Source organism: Arachis ipaensis, chromosome B5, assembly GCF_059453495.1.
Source record: "Arachis ipaensis isolate K30076 ecotype BB chromosome B5, ASM5945349v1, whole genome shotgun sequence".
Lineage (NCBI taxonomy): Eukaryota > Viridiplantae > Streptophyta > Magnoliopsida > Fabales > Fabaceae > Arachis > Arachis ipaensis.
This window is the reverse complement of record NC_142440.1, coordinates 36,677,462-36,693,528: the sequence shown is the minus strand read 5'-3', so window position 1 is coordinate 36,693,528 and position 16,067 is coordinate 36,677,462. Positions and strand designations below refer to the sequence as shown.

Genomic DNA, 16,067 nt, shown 5'->3' with positions numbered 1-16,067 from the left:
CACAAAACAGAGAAAAAGAGCTCACTGGCAAGAAAACGCCAGTGATGGTAGCAATCTAGGCGTTCAACGCCAGAAAGGGGCACCCACTGGGCGTTGAACGCCAGTAATGGCAGCAGCTGGGCGTTGAACGCCCAGGAGTGCAGCATTTGGGCGCTGAACGCCCAAACAGGCAGTGTTTGGGAGTTCAAACGCCAGGACAGCAGGGAGGAGCCAAATTCATTTTTTCCACACGTACTTCCATTTTAATTTCAAATTTTATGTTTCAATGCATGATTTTTACATGAACATGTTAAGAACCCTGATTTCTAAAATCCTTAATTTCTAAAAATCCCTCTTTCCAAATTCAATCCAAACTCTTTTCAAAACTTTTCTGAAAACAAATCTATCTTTTTCACTCAAAAATCTTTTCAACTAATCCATATCTTTTTCAAATCTCCATATTATCTTTTTCAAAAATTCAGATTTATCTTTTTCAAAAATCTATCATATCTTTTCAAAATTAAACTATATCTTCTATCTTATCTTTTTCAACTCAATCTTTTTATCTTATCTTTTCCAATTTTTCGAAAACCCACCCCCCATCCCTTTAAATTTGGGTTCGGGCTCCCTCCTCCTCCATCAACAATTGCACCTAGCTCTCCTTCTATCCCTCTCCTTTCTTTTCTTTTGCTTGAGGACAAGCAAACCTCTAAGTTTGGTGTGTTTATCCGAGATCACTAAGATCATGGCTCCTAAAGGAAAATAACCCACTCCAAGAGGCAAGAAAGAGAGCGTTCCAAAACCACTTTGGAATCAAGGGAAGTTCTTATCTAAAGAACATTCAGACCATTATCTTAAAGTAATGGGTCTGAGATCAGTGATCCCGGAAGTTAGATTCGATCTGAAAGAAGATGAATATCCGGAGATCCAGGAGCAAATTCGAATCAGGAACTGGGAAGTCCTAGCTAATCCTGAAACGAAAGTAGGAAGGAACATGGTCCAGGAGTTCTATGCTAATATGTGGCAGACTGACAAGCAAAAACTATTTGGAACTGCCTTCTATGAATTTCGGACCATGGTCAGAGGAAAGATTGTTCATACCACCCCTGACAAGATCAGAGAGATCTTAAAGCTACCTCAGCTAAAGGATGATCCAGACTCCTTCAACAGGAGGATGATGAGAGCAGACATTGACCTGGATAAGATTCTAGAGGACATATGTATCCCTGGAGCCAGGTGGACCACCAACACAAAGGGTGTCCCAAATCAACTCAAGAGAGAGGATCTCAAACCAGTCACCAGAGGATGGCTAGACTTCATTGGGCGTTCTTTGTTGTCCACTAGCAACCGTTCTGAAGTTACAGTTAAAAGAGCAGTGATGATTCATTGCATCATGATGGGGAAGGAAGTGGAGGTTCATCAGCGGATTTCAACTGAACTCTACAAAATTGCTAACAAAAATTCTAAAGTGGCCAGGTTGGCTTATCCAAGCGTGATTTCTCTGCTCTGTAAGGACGCTGGAGTAAGGATGGGAATAACTGAATATATCCTAATTGAAAAGCCAATCACCAAAGCATCAATGGAAAAACAACAAGCACAGGAGGATCCCATCAAGAAGAGAGCACAGGAATTCCTCCCAGAGATCCCTCAATCTGAATACTGGGAGTATCTTGAGACGTCCGTTACCAAGATACGGGAAGCTATGGAGCAAATAATAAAAGAACAGAAGGAACACAGTCAAATGCTGACCTATATGTTTAAAGAACAAGAGGAGCAGGGGCGTGACTTAAGGGAATTGAAGCGCCAAAAGTCTTCTCTTGTAGGACCAAGCACCCCAAGGATCAGAGAAACCCCCGTTCCCCCAGAATAAAGGTTGTTAATTTCCAATTTCTGCCTTAACTCTGTGACAGTGTCCTTATAGAAGTTTACCTTAGGAGTCATATAATAGTAATTAGTATCTATTTTGATTTTATCTCCAATTAAGCTATAGTTTATTTTTCTCATCATCAGCAAACATGAATAAAGTAGTAGATCTTTTGAATAAGAGGCAATAAAAATTCGAGTTTTAATAAGAAAAATTCTAATTAGTTAAATGTGGTGGCAATGCTTTCTATCTTCTGAATGAATGCTTGAACAGTGCATATGTCTTTTGAATTTGTTGTTTAAGACTGTTAAATATGTTGGCTCTTGAACGAATGATGAACATGAGACATGTTATTGATAATCTGAAAAATCATAAAAATTATTCTTGAAGCAAGAAAAAGCAGCAAAGAACAAAGCTTGCAGAAAAAAAAATAAAGAAAAAGAAAAAGCAAGCAGAAAAAGCCAAAGCTCTTAAAACCAAAAGGCAAGAGCAAAAAGCCAATAGCCCTTAAAACCAAAAGGCAAGGGTAATAAAAAGGATCCCAAGGCTTTGAGCATCAGTGGATAGGAGGGCCTAAGGGAATAAAATCCTGGCCTAAGCGGCTAAACCAAGCTGTCCCTAACCATGTGCTTGTGGCGTGAAGGTGTCAAGTGAAAACTTGAGACTGAGCGGTTAAAGTCAAGGTCCAAAGCAAAAAGAAGAGTGTGCTTAAGAACTCTGGACACCTCTAATTGGAGACTTTAGCAAAGCTGAGTCACAATCTAAAAAGGTTCACCCAATTATGTGTCTGTGGCATTTATGTATCCGGTGGTAATACTGGAAAACAAAGTGCTTAGGGCCACGGCCAAGACTCATAAAGAAGCTGTGTTCAAGAATCATCACACTGAACTAAGAAAATCAATAACACTATCTAAATTCTAAGTTCCTATAGATGCCAATCACTCTGAGCTTCAATGGATAAAGTGAGATGCCAAAACTGTTCAGAAGCAAAAAGCTACTAGTCCCGCTCATCTAATTAGAATCTGTGCTTCAATCAAAAACTCTAAGATATTATTGCTTCTCAACCTATTAGTCTTCTATTTTATTTGTCTAGTTGCTTGAGGACAAGCAACAGTTTAAGTTTGGTGTTGTGATGAGCGGATATTTTATACGCTTTTTGGGGTTAATTTCATATAGTTTTGAGTATGTTTTAGTTAGTTTTTAGTCTATTTTCATTAGTTTTTAGGAAAATTTCATATTTCTGGACTTTACTATGAGTTGTGTGTTTTTCTGTAATTTCAGGTATTTTTCTGACTGAAATTGAGGGAGCTGAGCAAAAATCTGATTCAGGCTGAAAAAGGACCGCTGATGCTGTTGGATTCTGACCTCCCTGCACTCAAAGTGGATTTTCTGGAGTTACAGAACTCAAAATGGCATGCTTCCAATTGCGTTGGAAAGTAGACATCTAGGGCTTTCCAGCAATATATAATAGTCTATACTTTGCACAAGGATAGACGACATAAACTGGCGTTCAACACCAGTTCTTTGCCCAATTCTGGCGTCCAGCGCCAGAAAAGGATCAAAAGCTGGAGTTGAACGCCCAAACTGGCACAAAAACTGGCGTTCAACTCCACAAATGGCCTCTGCACGTGGATTGCTTAATTCTCAGCCTCAGCACACACCAAGTGGGCCCCAGAAGTGGGCCTCTGCATCATCCATCATAGTTTACTCATTTGTTGTAAACCTAGGCTACTAGTTTAGTATTTAAACAACTTTTAGAGACTTATTTTTGTATCTCATGACATTTTAGATCTACACTTTGTATTCTCTGACAGCATGAGTCTCTAAACCCCATTGTTGGGGGTGAAGAGCTCTGCTGTGTCTCGATGAATTAATGCAAGTATTTCTGTTTTCCATTCAAACACGCTTGTTCCTATCTAAGATGTTCATTCGCGCTTAACTGTGATGGAGGTGATAATCTGTGACACTCATCACCTTCCTCAAATCATGAACGTGTGCCTGACAACCACCTCCGTTCTATATACGATTGAATGAGTATCTCTTAGATTCCTTAATCAGAATCTCCGTGATATAAGCTAGAATTGATGGCGGTATTCATGAGAATCTGGAAAGTCTAAATATTGTCTGTGGTATTCCGAGTAGGATTAAAGGATTGAATGACTGTGACGAGCTTCAAACTCCTAAAGGATGGGCGTTAGTGACAGACGTAAAAGGATAGTAAATCCTATTCCAACCGGATCGAGAACCAACCGGTGATTAGCCGTGCTGTGACAGAGCGCGTGAGCGTAGTTTTCACTGGAAGGATGGAAGGTAGCCATTGACAACGGTGATCCACCAACACACAGCTTGCCATAGGAGGACGTGCGTGCGTGAACAAGAAGACAGAGGAAAGCAGAGATTCAGAAGACAAAACATCTCCAAAACTCCAACACATTCTCCATTACTGCATAACAAGTAATCTTTAATCCATGCTCTATTGTTTATTTGCAATTCAACTAATAAACATAATTGACTTCCTGACTAAGATTTACAAAATAACCATAGATTGCTTCAATCCAACAATCTCTGTGGGATTCGACCCTTACTCACGTAAGGTATTACTTGGACGACCCAGTGCACTTGCTGGTTAGTGGTACGAGTTGTGAAAAGCGTGATTTACAATTCGTGCACCAGCCTCCCAACACCAAACTTAGAGTTTGAATGTGGGGGCTCTGCTTGACTCTGTATCGAGAGAAGCTTTTTATGCTTCCTCTACATGGTTACAGAGGAAGATCCTTGTGCCTTAAACACAAGGTAGTCCTCATTCATTTGCAGGACTAACTCTCCTCTGTCCACATCAATCACAGCTCTTGCTGTGGCTAGGAAGGGCCTTCCAAGGATGATGCATTCATCCTCATCCTTCCCAGTGTCTAGGATTATGAAGTCAGCAGGGATGTAAAGGCCTTCAACCTTCACTAAGACATCCTCTAGAAGTCCATAAGCCTGTTTCATTAATTTGTCTGCCATCTCTAGTGAGGTTTTTGCAGCTTGTACCTCAAAAATCTCCAGTTTCTCCATTACAGAGAGTGGCATGAGGTTAATGCCTAACCCAAGGTCACACAGAGCCTTCTCAAAGGTCATGGTGCCTATGGTACAAGGAATTAAGAACCTTCCAGGATCAGGCTTCTTCTGAGGTAATTTCTGCTGAACCAAGGCATTCAGTTCCTTAATGAGTAATGGAGGTTCTTCCTCCCAAGTTTCATTACCAAATACCCTGGCATTCAGCTTCATGATTGCTCCTAAATACCGAGCAACTTGCTCTTCAACAATATCTTCTTCCTCTTCAGAGGAAGAATACTCACCAGAGCTCATGAATGGCAACAGTAAATTCAGTGGAATCTCTATGGTCTCCATATGAGCCTCAGATTCCTTTGGTTTCTCAATAAGGAACTCTGTAGTGGTCAGTGGATACCCATTGAGGTCTTCCTCACTGGAATTCACTACCTTTCCCCCCTTTGTGCATTCAGCCACTTTGGGTATATTGATGGCCTTGCACTCTCTCTTTGGATTCTTTTCTGTATTTCTTGGGAGAGTACTAAGAGGAATTTCAGTAACTCTTTTACTCAGCTGACCCACTTGTGCCTCCAAATTTCTGATGGAGGACCTTGTTTCAGTCATGAAATTGAGAGTGGTCTTGGATAGATCAGAGACTATTGTTGCTAAGTCAGAGAGGCTCTGCCTAGAATTCTCTATCCGTTGCTGAGAAGATGATGGAAAATGTTTGCTATTGCCAAACCGAATTTTCCCACCATTATTATTATTATTGAAGCCTTGTTGAGGCTTCTATTGATCCTTCTATGAGAAATTTAGATGATTTCTCCATGAAGGATTATAGGTGTTTCCATAGGATTCTCCCATGTAATTCACGTCTTCTATTGCAGGATTCTCAGGGTCATAAGCTTCTCCTTCAGAGGAGGCTTCTTTAGTACTGCCGGATGTAGCTTGCAATCCAGTCAGATTCTGAGAAATTATATTGACTTGCTGAGTCAATATTTTGTTCTGAGCCAATATGGCATTCAGAGTATCAATCTCAAGAACTCTTTTCTTCTGAGTTATCCCATTATTCACAGGATTCTTTCAGAAGTGTACATGAACTGGTTATTTGCAACCATCTCAATGAGTTCCTGGGCTTCTGTAGGGGTTTTCTTCAGATGAAGAGATCCACCAGCAGAGTAGTCCAATGACATCTTGGACAATTCAGACAGACCATCATAGAATATACCTAAAATGCTCCATTCTGAAAGCATGTCAGAAGGACACCTTCTGATCAATTGCTTGTATCTTTCCCAAGCTTCATAGAGGGATTCACCTTCCTTCTGTCTGAAGGTTTGGACTTCCACTCTAAGCTTGCTCATCTTTTGAGGTGGAAAAAATTTGGCCAAGAAAGCATTGACCAACTTTTCCCAAGAGTTCAGGCTTTCTCTAGGTTGTGAGTCCAACCATATCCTAGCTCTGTCTCTTACAGCAAAGGGGAAAAGCATAAGTCTGTAGACCTCAGGATCAACCCCATTGGTCTTAACAGTGTCACAGATTTGCAAGAATTCAGCTAAAAACTGATGAGGATCTTCCAATGGAAGTCCATTAAACTTGCAATTCTGCTGCATTAGAGAAACTAATTGAGGCTTAAGTTCAAAGTTGTTTGCTCCAATGGCAGGAATTGAGATACTTTTTCCATAGAAGTTCGAAGTTAGTGCAGTAAAGTCATTGATGAGCGGATAATTTATACGCTTTTTGGCATTGTTTTTAGGTAATTTTTAGTATGTTTTAGTTACTTTTTATTATATTTTTATTAGTTTTTATGCAAAAATCACATTTCTAGAATTTACTATGAGTTTGTGTGTTTTTCTATAATTTTATGTATTTTCTGGCTGAAATTGAGAGACCTGAGCAAAAATCTGATTCAGAGGCTGAGAAAGGACTGGAGATGCTGTTGGATTCTGACCTCCTTGCACTCAAATGCTTTTTTCTGGAGCTACAAAAGTCCAATTGGTGCGTTCTCAACTGGGATGGAAAGCTAACATCTTGGGCTTTCTAGCAATATATAATAGTTCATACTTTGCCCGAGATTTGATGGTCTAAATTGGCGTTCAACGCCAGATAGAGACCTTTTTCTGGCGTAAAACGCCGGAATTGGCACCAGAACTGGAGTTAAACGCCCTAACTGGCATCCAAGCTGGCATTTAAATCCAGAAAAGGCCTATGCACATGTAAAGCTCAATGCTCAGCCCAAGCACACACCAAGTGGACCCCGGAAGTGGATTTCTGCACTCTCTGCACTTAGTTACTCAATTTCTGTAATACTTAGTAACTAGTTTAGTATAAATACTAGTCTTTCCTATTGTATTCGGATCTCTTTATCATATCTTATGCCATTTTTCACATTTGGGAGGCTGGCCATTCGTGTAACACTCTACCATACTGAATCTTATGCTTAAGTCATAAGACTAAGATAGTAAGGTATTACGACCTCTAAAAATAGTAATATATATATATAATAATAATAATAATAATAATAATAATAATAATAATAATAATAATAATAATAATAGAGAAAACGATACTTAACTAAGAGCCTTGAAAAATGGGTAAAACAAAATTGCAAAATAAAAAGCGCAGCGCTCAGGAAAGGATTACTTGCGTGCTAAGAAACCTAATAGGGACATGATAAAGATAAGCAAAAGAATAAAGGAAAGCCAAGGAAATAGCATAACTAGCCCCTGACTTAGCTTGCGAAGCTAAGGCTTGCCAGAGGAAATATATATATACATATGAACATACATAGGTATCCCCAAAAGATACCGAAATACCAAAATAAACTCCTATCTCTCCCTCAACCTCTAAGAGGAGCAGCATATATAAGTTACTTGGAGAGTAAGCTAAATACATATATACAACAGGAAACCAAAATACACCAAAGGACTACTTCACTTCCCAGGATCCAGACGACTAGCGAGGAGCCTCTCGACCTGCATCTGAAAAACAACAATACAATATGGAATGAGAACTGGAGGTTCTCAGCATGGTAAAAGTGCCACGCGTATAATAAATAAGGTCCTGAGAATGCCATAGGCAATCCTAGAACTTCGTTATTCAATTATCCAACTTAATTACTAAACAGAAGCCATAAACAGGGGTAGGTATTCTAAATCTACCTAACTTACTCAATTTCAATCCTAATCTAATACCAAAACCATTTATCTTTTTCCTCCATCCCTCCATCATCCATAATGCAACAGAAACAAGTAACCAAATAAGTACACGCACAAGTAATGAGCAAATAGTACAAGTAGCAAGTATAACAGGTAGCAGGTGATATAAATCAATTAGGCAAACCTAGGAAATGCATAGCAATCAAAACAAACAAATGCATATGATGCATACCTGTACTATGGCTGATGGCCCCAATCTGTCGGTTATCCAGCCAACCCGACAAGTCCAAAAACCTTAGACTGTCCCCCGTCGCGCATCCCAAGAGTCTATGCATAGAGTTCACATTCAATCATCATATAAATCACTCAATGGGGGCTATCCATACCCGGGAATTTATACATGTCCGGTCACCCTTACGACGTAGGGTTAACAGAATATCAAGATTCAACCTAGAACACGTGGTGGCGAGCCACGGTTTTTACCCAGGGAAACTCGCATCTCAGATATCATCATTCATAAGCTATTTCATAGTCATATTCATTATTTAATCATTCACCAAGCCATGGCATGTTAACTCCTTTAATTAACAACTTTCCTTTCACATTTTTCATCATCATTTCCTTACATTCGTTCTTTATAGCCATAGCAACATGTATTCATTTAGCTTTCACATCATTCCCTTATAATTCATCAAGTTTACCCTTTCCAGGTCCTGCCCAAACCATTTATCAAACTCTTGTCAACCTCTTTAATATCGAATAATCTTAAAATCAACCCAATCTAACATTAAATCAATCACATAACACGAAGATTAATCTTAGACTTCTCGGACCCATGACTATCACTAAGACATCCTCGACGCTCTATTTTCTTTTCTGTTTTTAATATGACAAATGAACTCGGAATTGGGCAAACTTTATGTCCAGACGTTCATCTTGGAATAAGCTTTCTAACAAATGAAAAATCACAATTTTATAATTTAACTAGTCTCAGAAACAAAGGAGAAACACTGACTGCTCTGCAGTGCTTAGAAACCAAAAAACAGCAGCAGCATATGATATCTAAAATTCCATATAAAATTCAAATTAAATTCAATAGCCTTAAAAATTAATATGATTCAACTTAACATATCCAGGTTTATTTTCCAGTTGATTTCAGTTCAAAACCATTTTTAATGAAGGAGTTATGTAACTTGGAAGTTGAGTAACTTTCTGCAGAATTCTGTTTTAAAAGCCAATGAACATGTTCTCTTCCAAGTCCCATAACTCACTCATTAAAATATGGACAGCCCTGAAATTTAAATCACAACTGATAAGCATAATTAATTTTTACCTCCAATTGGTTGCACTTAAATATCCATCCATAATCAGAAGTTATAAACTCTCAAAGTTGCTGATCTAAGAAAACAGAATCTGGCTTTTATTGTATACTGCATCGTATTTCAAAAATTCATATCTTCAAAACCACAAGTCCAACCATTCTAAAATTTTAAGAAGTTAAAATAATAGGACTAAAGCTTTATTTAAAATTGGTTTCATTTCAAAATTCATTTTGAAACATTCGCAGCAAAGCCAACAAGTTACTGCTATTCTAAAAATTATACAGTAAAAATCAGATTTCACGACTACAATTTGAAAATTCACCATAAATCATATATTTGATGAAAATATTCCAAATTCTCCAGTTTAGTTCCAAATATTCCAAGGTTTAACCAGGACTTGGTTCCACACAATTCCGAGTATCACAACATTAGTTACAGCATATGCAATACCACCACAACACAACTCTACATCCTTATTAACAAACACCAACCATAATCCATCATAAATAAATACAAGAGCATACCATTAATAACTTCCACACCTCATAATTCTAATATATATCCACCAAAAAATCTATTCCAACAACTTTACAAGGCTAATCATTAAATGCAACTAACAATTTAACTTATCCTATGGTTCCTCTAACCTAAGTTTTCACAACACCGTAAATATTAAACGTGCGAAACTTAAACCATACCTTAGCCGATCACTTAGTTTCACCCAAGGCAGCCTCACAACATAAATCATAGACCCTCAAAGCTTAATTAAAACAGCCCCAAAACAAGCCTTGATCACCAATAAGCCTCCAAGTACTCCCAACTCAAACCCAATGCATATATATATATATATATATATATATATATATATATATATATATATATATATATATATATATATATATATATAACTCAATTCACCCCTAATTCACATATATATCCAAATTCAGATTTTTCATCAATAAATCAAAAATTGGCTAGGGTTTAGGTTATTCTTACCGTACCCATTGATGATTGGAGTGCAACCCAACAATTTTTCAATTTTAGTTTACACCTAAACCACCAAAATTATCAAAATCACTCAAAACCTCAACAATTTTTGTGTAGAAAAGGGGCACAGAGAACTGGGAATGAATTGGTGAGAAACTTACCATTTTGTTTAGATAGAATTGAAGAGGACTCCGAGATGAACGCGTGGCCACAAACGGCTCATCAATCAAAGCTCAAACGAGGAAGATACGGTGGATCAAAGATGGTGAGGATTTGAGAGCTTCTCCTCCCTTCCCCAAATCTGTTTGTATCATTGCATGCAAATGAGGAAGAAGGAGCTGCTATTTAGTTTAAATATTTGGGTCCGGTTGAACCCACGGGCCCGATTTGGGTCCTGGTTCAACCGGTTCAACCCTTCCGGTCCGATTTTGGGCCAAAATTTCGAAATTGATATCAAAATTCTCGTTTCGACGAGCTCTATCCTATTTTGATAATAGTTTTGCATTTTAGCTTTCCTAATTAAAATTCAAATTATTGACTAATTATTTACCGATTTTAGCAGGGTTTACATTCTACCCACCTAATTAGGAATTTTGTCCCCAAAATTCAGAGGGAGTTTCCTGAAAAGAGGTGTGGGTAGTCCTTCCGCATCTCTGACTCAAGCTCCCAGGTATGTTCTTCAATACCAGCCCGACTCCAAGCTACTTTAACTAAAGAAACCCTTTTTTCCCAGTAATCGCTTGATGCTGGTATCATCGATCCTAACCGGAGTTACTGAAAGCGTCAGATCTTCTCTCACTTGGACTGATTCTGGTTCTAGGACATGACTAGGATCAAAATTGTATTTATGAAGCTGCGATACGTGAAACACGTCATGTAGGTTCGAATGATATGGTGGTAAAGCAATCCTATACGCCACTGGTCTGATGTGATGGGATTTAGCTTTTTAGTTTTTGATAGGTCATCCGATTCTAATTCGTTGAAGTGATCTTCAGGAGTAGGTATCCTCTTCCTTCCAACTTGAGAAGTCTTCTTCTTATATCCGCCTAACTCTTTTGTCGACTTTCATAGTGAAAATTCTAACTCAGATTTGCGTAACTCTTCCTCCGTTGTCTCGGCTGTCAAATTCAGGAACTAAGACGTTCGATATTCCGATTTTCGGTTAATTCAAAGGTGTTTAGCATACCGTGAAGTCTCACCTTCTCTCTGATGTATAGTCTCTTTGATATCCCCAATCAGTAGTTTACTCTGATGGGCAAAACGGGCTTGGTCACTTGATCCACACTTTCCTAACAGTATCACCTTTTGTCCTAGTCCTCAGTAACCTATTATGAAATCACTGGCTATTCTCTGTTACCCTTAATGTAGAACCTTCGATGGTTGTAGTATTCTGCACAGCTCCTAGTGGTCTCTTTTTTCTTTCTCATGCGTCAAACTTGTAATCACATAGATTGCCACTTCGTCTTCATTTTTGGCTGCTCAAAATATCTTCTTGGATTTGTGGTAGGTTTTAGAAATCTTAAGGTAAATTCGAAAATCCTCTTTTATAAGTTTCGGGCAATAGTTTCTCATTTCAATTTCTGATTTCGACACATAACCCTCTCTTGGTATCTTTTTGATTCAACCCGCTTCGGTACTCTTAGTAGCTCCTTATCACCGTTATTGCACTCCCTAAGTCCTTAATTCTACGATCTCTCTTTTCGGCATTAGGCATATAAATCTCTTCTTAGTTCCCTTTTGTTTACCATATTGTAAACTTGCAATGGATTTAGTCTGACCCTTCCAACTACACTCTCACTCTCCAACTTAGAACTTTAACTCGTCTAACATTTTCTCCTTTGAAAATAACGTCCAAGAATCCCTTAGAAACTTCTTTCTTAAGGTGTCTGCTACGATCTCACGATGTCACTTCAGCACACGTCTTAAGTCTTCCAATAATACCTCGTAATAATTTCCCAAATGGTTCATTAGGTTCAAGTGATACAAGTATTGGCATAAAGATCAATCTTCTTTCCATGACTCGAAGGCTTTCATCGTATCCTGGTATTTCATTCACACGGTGCACCTTATTGCATCTATCTAGTCATGAGCGATACGATAGGCGAGGATTAAGGTTTTGAATTCCCTCATAATGTTGCTGGTTTACTTTCATGTTCCAAAGTCTTACCCTAAAAGATTGACACTCTAATAATTGCATCTAAGAGTTGTGCGTGACGCAAAATCCAATACGAGTTTATTTTTCAAAGAAACGTTATGTTCAAAGGGACGAATGAGTAAAACGAGCGGTGTTCACAAGAATTCAAAAGAATGTCTTGCATACAGTTAATCGGAGTTGTACAGAACTAATGGCATGCACAAGAAGAGAAATTTAGTTGTATTTCAGGAAAGAAGTTCGAATCAAAGCTTAAATAGAAAGAATAAGGCATATCGGATTGAATATGTTCTAGTTGACTTGAAAGGAATGCGAGTTTCCACAAGAGAGCAACTTCATGCACCGCAGGTCACCAGGATTCAAAAGTAATGTGATTATATTAGGATGAGTTCAAGCTGAATTCAAAAGAGACAAGCTTTGTACGAGTAAGGAACAAGATCGGAAGAACAATGAGTTGGGCTTTTACAGGAGAAGGTTCAAGATAGAACTTTCAATGCAAGCTATAAGAGAAATGTTAGATTAAGTCGTGAAGATTAGCTGGCACGCTCTCACAAAGAGACACTTAGTTGGACGATCCTCTCTTCCATTTCTCTCTTTAACTCGGTCTTGAACTCTACTGATTCTAATGATGTCTTCACTTGTGGTGCAATCGACACTGATCCGATTTTCGACACTACGTCTATGGCAAACTCACGTTCTCTCTAAGGTGGAAATTCTGGTACATCTTCAAGAACGGTCTTGGAAACTCTCTCGTATAGGAATTTGGTCTCACCTCTACTTGTCTCTCGATCAATTAACAACTAAAGGTTGAACTCGCTCTATTCCTTTTTCCTTGAAATCTTAACATCACTGGATTTCAAACGGTAACTCCGCATAGCTCTCAACGGTTCCAATTCCTTAGGTATAATTCACCCAGCGTCCACTTCGTCATTCTGATTCTTATCTTCCAAGAACCTAGCCGCTCATCTAAGTTAGCTAAGTATCGCTCCATCTCAACAACTAGTAGTCTTCAACTAACCATCGGCTCGGACTCCACGATCATCAAAACTTGTCGTGCTTCACAAATAGATCATACATATATTAATGATACGTAAGGTAGTTAAAAACTCAACTGCTAGCTTATAGTTACCTCGGGTCTGAAGATCGGATTCGACTACATCCCGGCGTTTCTTGTGTGGACAGTCTCGAGCTATATGCCCCAGCTTCTCGCAGTTGTAATATACACCTAGTTCGGCTCTATGCGGCTCATCTGGAGTAGTCTCTCCATAGCCTTCCTGTAACATTGCTTACTTCATAGAGTAACGTTCTGCGAATTGACTTTTCATAACCAACTCAGGGAAATTCGTTAACCTTTGCGGACTCACGCAGTTGAAGATGTCTCTTCTAAGCCTTTTCTCATACTGAACACACTTCCACGCCTCATAGTCGGCTGGATTTCCTTGACAAACTCTTGAGAGATGACACAAGTTGTCGAATTCACGGGTATAGTCAACAACATACATATTTTCTTGCTTCAGTTGCATTAACTCCAATTCTTTTGCAATGCGAATTGCATGTAAGAAATAGTTTTTGTAAAATTCCGTCTTGAATCTGCTCCAAGAGATATCTGTTAACTCCATCTGTAAGGTGTGATATAACTTCTGCCACCATTTTTGAGCATCACCTTCCAACATGTAAGTCAATATTTCCACCGACTGTACTTCCGGTATGTGCTGAGTGTATAAGAATCTCTCCACATCTCGAAACCACCGATCAGCCTCTAACGCATTGGCATTTCCATTAAACTGGGGTAGACTACTCTTGAGGAAATCGGTAAGGGTCACGGACCTATAGTATTGATCTATGTTGCTCGTACCAACACCCGAGCTTCCATCTCGGGGTCCTTGCATTGGTTCTGTCCTAGGATTTTCCTTCCAATTACCTCGCTCAGATCCGTGAGTCAACATTTAGTTCCTGTTCATACCAAACAATTGATATTAAGGTGATCGGTCTTAATATCTCAAGTTTAGTACTTAAGAGTCCCAAACGCATGCTCACGAACATGTATGCAACACATATCGATTAGATATCCTAATAGCACATAAACACATACACAGAGAATGCACAAAAGCACCATCAGTCCATCGTTAGGCTCTATAGGAACGAACTGCTCTGATACCAAAATGTAACACCCTACCATACTTAATCTTATGCTTAAGTCATAAGACTGAGATAGTAAGGTATTACGACCTCTATTTTCTTTTTTGTTTTTAATATGACAAATGAACTCGGAATTGGGAAAACTTTATGTCCAGACATTCATCTCGGAATAAAATTTCTAACAAATTAAAAATCATAATTTTCTGATTTAACTAGTCTCAGAAACAGAGGAGAAACACTGACTGCTTTGCAGTGCTTGGAAACCAGAAAACAGCAGCAGCATAAGATATCTAAAATTTCATATAAAATTCAAATTAAATCCAATAGCCTTAAAAATTAATATGGTTCAACTTAACATATCCAGGTTTCCTTTCCAGTTGTTTTCAGGTCAAAACCAATTTTAATAAAGGAGTTATGTAACTTGGAAGTTGAGTAACTTTCTGCAGAATTCTGTTTTAAAAGCCAATAAACATGTTCTCTTCCGAGTCCCATAACTCACTCATTAAAACATGGACAACCCTGAAATTTAAATCACAACTGCTAAGCATAATTAATTTTTACCTCTAATTTGTTGCATCTGAATATTCATCCATAATCAGAAGTTATAAACTCTCAAAGTTGCTGATCTAAGAAAACAGAATCTGGCTTTTATTGTATACCGCATCGTATTTCAAAAATTCATATCTTTAAAACCACAAGTCCAACCATTCTAAAATTTTACGACGTTAAAATAATAGGACTAAAACTTTATTAAAAATTGGTTTCATTTCAAAATTCATTTTGAAACATTCGCAGCAGAGCCAACAAGTTATTGCTATTCTAAAAATTATGCAGTAAAAATCATATTTCATGACTACAATTTGAAAATTCACCATAAATCATATATTTAACGAAAAGATTTCAAATTCTCCAGTTCAGTTCCAAATATTCCGAGGTTTAACCAGGACTTAGTTTCACACAATTTCGAGCATCACAGCATTAGTTACAGCATATGCAATACCACCACAACACAACTCTACATCCTTATTAACAAACACCAACCATAATCCATCATAAATAAATACAAGAGCATACCATTAATAACTTCCACACCTCATAATTCTAAAATATATCCACCAACAAATCTATTCCAACAACATTACAAGGCTAATAATTAAATACAACTAACAATTCAACTTATCCTATGGTTCCTCTAACCTAAGTTTTCACAACACCGTAAATATTAAACATGCGAAACTTAAACCATACCTTGGCCGATCACTTAGTTTCACCCAAGGCAGCCTCACAACATGAATCACAGCCCCTCCAAGCTTAATTAAAACAGCCTCAAAACATGCCTTGATGACCAATAAGCCTCAAAGTACTCCTAACTCAAACCCAATGCATATATATATATATATATATATATATATATATATATATATATATATATATAT

General features: G+C 38.1%; 1 non-coding gene across 1 annotated transcript; it reads left to right on the top strand.

The window, feature by feature from the left end:
• The first annotated feature begins 6,123 nt into the window (after positions 1–6,123).
• LOC148563860 (small nucleolar RNA R71) lies at positions 6,124–6,231 on the top strand. Its single transcript, XR_015884650.1, has one exon. It is a non-coding gene; the product is annotated as a small nucleolar RNA R71 (small nucleolar RNA).
• Positions 6,232–16,067: the final 9,836 nt, after the last annotated feature.